Source organism: Chelonia mydas, chromosome 5, assembly GCF_015237465.2.
Source record: "Chelonia mydas isolate rCheMyd1 chromosome 5, rCheMyd1.pri.v2, whole genome shotgun sequence".
NCBI lineage: Eukaryota > Metazoa > Chordata > Testudines > Cheloniidae > Chelonia > Chelonia mydas.
The window spans coordinates 24137833-24143881 of NC_051245.2; positions in this window are offsets into that span (position 1 = coordinate 24137833).

Sequence of the window (6049 nt, forward strand, 5' to 3'; positions counted from 1 at the left end):
TTCCCCATTAACAGTCTCTGTGAACCTGCTCCCACACCCCTCCGTCAAACCAGTCCAGTCCCTCACTGCCCGCTGTTAGAGGGCCTTCCCCCAGCCCTCCTGCTTCCCTGGTTCTTGTCAGGCAGACAGCAGGCAGCCAAAGACCAACAGTCCGAAGCGCGGACAACGCGCTGTTTACTGGGGTTAAGTTTCCAAGCAAGCATATTTCCAGGCCCTTCACACCAGTCGGGCTTATCTCTATAGGCCAATCTAGTCTGTTTCCCAGGGTTCCCTTCCCAGCTCCAAGGGTGCAGAGCGTTTACCCCTGTGAGGTTATGAGTGTAATATAATATCTCATTGAAAGGTGACAGGGCCAGAAAGAGTTAATTAACTCACAGACTGAGGTGACCCATGGGTGAATTTTAAAGACTGGTTAGGAAGATGTGTAAATGAACAGAGCTTTGAAATCCAAGTCTGCATGGTTAGCGATAGAAGGGTAGATGTTTGTTCAGGTCTTGTGTTGTTAGCAAACAAGTCTTGTCTATTGCTCTAGCTTTGATTGAAAGATCAAAAGAGGAATATCAACATCCGATGAAGTGAGCTGTAGCTCAGGAAAGCTTATGCTCAAATAAATTGGTTAGTCTCTAAGGTGCCACAAGTACTCCTTTTCTTTTTGTTTAATGACTAAATTACCCTGTACTAATTGCCATGATGTTTAGAAAAAGGAAAGTTAAGCCTATTGTTTTCTCAGGCCAAAAGGCAGCTGGAAATGTATAAAAACCTTGGGACACGATCCTTCTTCATCTCAGATCTGCTTTTGGTTTCAAGAGGGGGAAACCTTAAGCCATAAGGACTGAGATCCCCAGTCACTGACTGGAGTCACCCTGAATATGGACATTGGAGTATAACTTATGGAATATTTCTAAAAGGACTTTTGGCAACTACAAGCTCATCTCTGCTCTGTATCTGAACCTCAAGAATTGAACTCAAGTCTGTATGTATATTGATTTTTTAACCAAAACTCTCTCTCTTTTCTTTTTAAATACATTTTAGCTTAGTTAATAAAAATTGGCTATAAGCGTGTATTTTGGGTGAGATCTAAGTTATAATTGGACCTGGGTGCGTGGCTGATCCTTTGGGATTGGAAGAACTTTTTCTTTTATATGATGAGACAAGATGTTCAGTAATCATCATCCTATCTGACATGTGTGTCTGGGTGGAGGCCTGAGGCTGGGCACTTTAAGGGAACTGCGTTGTTTGGACTCCTGAGTAACCAGGGAGGTAATACAGGAGCTGTTTTGTGCTGGCTGGGTAAATCTAAGTATTGGAATAGCCACCAGCTTTTGGGGTTTGTCTGCCCCATTTTGTTTGCAGTTCACCCTAATTGAGTGACCTCAGCTGGCTCCCACGGGCAGCATCGTCACAACCCCATGTCCCCCTTCCCAGCTCTGACACCGGAGAGCATAGGCTCCAACTCCGTGGGTGCTCTGGGGCTGGAGCATCCACGGGGAAAAATTAGCAGGTGCTCAGCACCCACTAGCAGCCAAGCTCCCCCACACTGCCTCCTTCTCCCCCGCCCCCGATTGCCTCCTTCTCCCCCTCCCGAGCACACCGCATCCCCGCTCCTCCCTCTCCCTCCCAGCACTTCCTGCCCCCCTGCAGCCTAACAGCTGTTTGGCAGCACTTAGGACTTTCCGGGAGGGAGGGGGAGGAGTGGGGATGCAGTGCACTCAGAGGAGGAGGCGAAGAAGAGGCAGGGCAGGGCGGGGACTTGGGGGAAGGGGGTGGAGTGGAGGCGGGAAGGGGGTGGGACTGGGGTAGGAAAAGGCGGGGTGGGAAGGGGACTTTGGGGAAGGGGTGGAATGGGGTTGGGCCGAGGGCAGTGCAGGGGCATGAAGAGGTGGGGCAGGGCCAGGGGCTGGGGCTGGGGCTGGGGCGGGGTCGAGCACCCACCCCGCAGAGGGGAAGTCAGCGCCTATGCTGCAGAGTGTTTACCCTGTGTCCCCCTTCACAGCTCTGACGCTGCAGAGCATTTGCCCCGTATCCCCCTTCCCAGCTCTGACGTCACAGAGCATTTACCCCATATACCCCTTCCCAGCTCTGACACTGCAGAGTGTTTACCCCGCCTCCCACTTCCCAGCTCTGATGCTTCAGAGCGTTTACCTCGTGTCCCTCCTCCCAACTTTAAGGCCGCAGAGCTTTGCCTGTGTCCCTGTTCCCTATTCCCTGGTCCCATTCCCCCACCCCCTTAGCAAACGTGATTCCAATTCCCCCCATTCCTGTTTGACCCCAATTTATATAGTAATATTCTCAGCTATACCTTAACACATCATTTTACTGAAATTTAACTAACCAATCCTAACATATTGTAACATAATTCTCTAACCAATTATATCCTAATTAACTTCCTACCCTAATTAACATCTAGCAAAATTAATTATACAGCAGACAGAAATAATTGGAGAACCAGACAGATTAACAATAGAAAAGTGAGGGCCATAAAGATAAAACATACAGAAATGAGGGTTTCACAACCATAACCGTTGACAAGTGATTTCTTGCCAGACAGGATGTAACGATCTTAAGATCTGTTTCTTTATCTGGTGGTGATAGGAAGACAATCCTTTCCTGATAGTACCCAACAGCCGAATACTACCTTATTTCAATGTGATTGGTTTGGGTAGTGAGGATGTGACCACATGCTTCCCAATTTATGGCTGCCCCTGCTGCTTAGCCAAAGGCTTTATCCTAAGAACAAGGCCTCAGACTATCCTAGTGAGAGAAGGCCCTTACACAGGCAGACTTGTGATTTTGATTCTTTGTTTTATACCTCTATAACTAGCTAAGTGATAAAAATACACCTAAGTTCTTAAAGTATAGGCCTTTACAGGCAGGCCTGAATATCTATATTCTAACAGGTTTCAGAGTAACAGCCGTGTTAGTCTGTGTTCGCAAAAAGAAAAGGAGTACTTGTGGCATCTTAGAGACTAACCAATTTATTTGAGCATAAACTTTCGATGAAGTGAGCTGTAGCTCACGAAAGCTCATGCTCAAATAAATTGGTTAGTCTCTAAGGTGCCACAAGTCCTCCTTTTCTTTTTGCGAATACAGACTAACGTGGCTGTTACTCTGAAACCTCTGAAGTGAAAAAGCCTTCCAGCCCACCAGACCTATTAGCATAACACTGAAACTGTTAACGAGCCAGTCAAGTGGTGATGAGCCATTTAACAGGCATTTGCCAACCCCCAGGTATATACCCTCAGTTTCTGAATTTACTGAAAAAACAGTTGTGCATGACTGTAATAGTTACTCAGAACATGTTAGTCTACAGGACCTTAGCTTAAAATTTGCTTTTAAAATATTTCATTAGTGTGTTGCTGAAGCTTATAAAATCACATTGCTAAAAAATTCTTGCATAGATTTTTAGATGCAGCATCTGAGTATTCATCTTTAGCCTTAAATGCTTGGATTTTCAGACATATAGTTTTCTAAATAAATCCTTCAAAAGACCACCGTTATCTAAAATACACATGCGAGCCTGGGCAGCCATTGGGCATAGGGGCACCAGTTTAATCATACTGCATAGGGTCCCATAAATCCTAAGGATGGCCCTGGTTTGACATACTAAATTTTAACATATTTTAGTGAAAAAAATGTATTACACTTTTTGATTAGCAACTGGACAGTCTAGTTAGTGCAGATAGGCCAGCTTGTGTGAAGGAAAAGCTCTTTTTTTTCAACTCAGACAAATGTACAAGCTGCTTGGTCTTTCTCAGAAGGATCTGTTGCAGTGCAACTGTAATGCCTACAGACCCTGGTCTTTGGTGGGTGGGATCGAACTGGGGACCTCTGGAGCTTAGTGCATGAGCTAAAAGCTAACTGGCTGTTAGCTAAGGGTATAGAGCAGACTCAATCTTTCTCTCTTTAAGTGGTCTCAGTGCCATTAGATGGGACAGAACACCACATCCAGATGGTGTGTGGGTTACACAACCACTTCTCCCCATGTACTCCCATATCCACTTCACACAGACAAGATCATAGCATAATACAGCTGAAGGGTTTTTTTTTTTTAAAGTTACCTGAGCACAATATACATTATGTATTTAACACTGTGAAGTGTTTTGTAGTGCATAATTTGTGTGAAAGAAGCAATTCACACTACAGTTGTATTACACAACCCTTTATTCCAAGAATTCTAACAGGGCAACAATAGAAACAATCATACACAAATTAAAGCAAGAAATACGTTTATCCTCTAATTATGTACTGAGTAAAAGAAATCATAGATTTTAACATAACAAACAAAACATGAATGAGTGTAGCTCCTTGTTCCCAGTGTTTTAGTACTGATCTTTACTTTCATTTGGTTGTAAATTGTGCAAACCTGACACAGCATAGAATCATAGACTTGTAGGACTGGAAAGGACCACAGGAGGTCATCTAGTCCAGTCCCCTGCTCTCATGGCAGGACTAAGTATTATCTAGACCAGTGGTTCTTAAAGCCGATCCGCCACTTGTTCAGGGAAAGCCCCTGGAGGGCCGGACCGGTTTGTTTACCTGCCGCGTCCGCAGGTTCAGCCGATCATGGCTCCCACTGGCTGCGGTTTGCCACTCCAGGCCAATGGGGGCTGCAGGAAGCAGCGCGGGCCAAGAGATGTGCTGGCCGCCCTTCCCGCAGCCTCCATTGGCCTGGAACGGCGAACCGCGGCCAGTGGGAGCCACAGTTGGCTGAACCTGCAGACGTGGCAGGTAAACAAACCGGTCCGGCCCTCCAGGGGCTTTCCCTGAACAAGCGGTGGACCGGCTTTGAGAACCACTGGTCTAGACCATCTCTGGCAGATGTTTGTCTATATGCCACTCTGAGTCCGACAGTTATTTTCTGGCCAAACTTGTTTTGGACAAGAACATTTGGGGTCACCATGATGAAGTAAAAGGGGACTTTTGTTTGTTATAAAATACAGGTTGGTTTTATATATATATCTGAAATAGTTACAAGGTGGATCCCAAAACATTTGACAGTGACAGGAAAAAAGTTTTACAGAAGTGGGTGCAGTGATTTGTATGGTGATGGTCCACCACACCTTATGGTGACAGAGCAGAAAAAAATGAGGAAACTGTAAAGAAAAGAAAGATGACATATTTACAAACAGTAAGGTGGAAGATAATTTCAAGCCTATTTAGTTATAGTAAGGGAAACTGAAAAGGTACAATAATAGGGAGAAGAATCTTTAAGGTCAAATTCTGGCCCTCACTGCTTTCTGGTTGGCTTGTGAGGAGGAGGGGGTGGGAGTGGGAGGTGGGAATACCAGCACAATCTCTTTCATAGGTGTGGGCAGAAGCTAGTTATGGCAGGAGCATGGTATCTGAGAAGTGGAGAGTGAGTGCATAGATGGGAGGGAGGGGAGATAAACACTAAAATACTGTGTATGGAATAAGAAAAGGAGTACTTGTGGCACCTTAGAGACTAACAAATTTATTTGAGCATAAGCTTTCGTGAGCTACAGCTCACTTCATCAGGTGCTTATGCTCAAATAAATTTGTTAGTCTCTAAGGTGCCACAAGTACTCCTTTTCTTTTCCCGAATACAGACTAACACGGCTGCTACTCTGAAACCTGTGTATGGAAAGTGTTCCTGAGCCACCTCTTAGAGTATGCCTCCAAAGATGGAGCTGACCTGTGGAATGTGAATGTGGCAAGCTTTTGGACAGCTTGAATTGGGTACAATAATTGTGCCGCATGATTCTCCCCTTGTCCATGGATTTTATTGCTTACACCATAATCTGACCAACTATCAATTCATTTTCTTCAAGAAATAAAAGTTTCAATACACTACTTACCGTAATTTCCTTTCCCTGTCAGTTTGCATTTAATTTCATAGCTTTAATAATCATTGTTTTATTTATCACCTTTTCATTTAAATTCTCATTTCGTTTTTTCTGTACTCAGGGAACAAATACAGGATCCCACTGTGGTAAAATGAATGCCCTATTATCCAGCTCCTGATTACATGGCCTAGAGTACATTAGTTCTAAACTATAAGACAGCCATGTACTAGATTGGTTGATCTGAA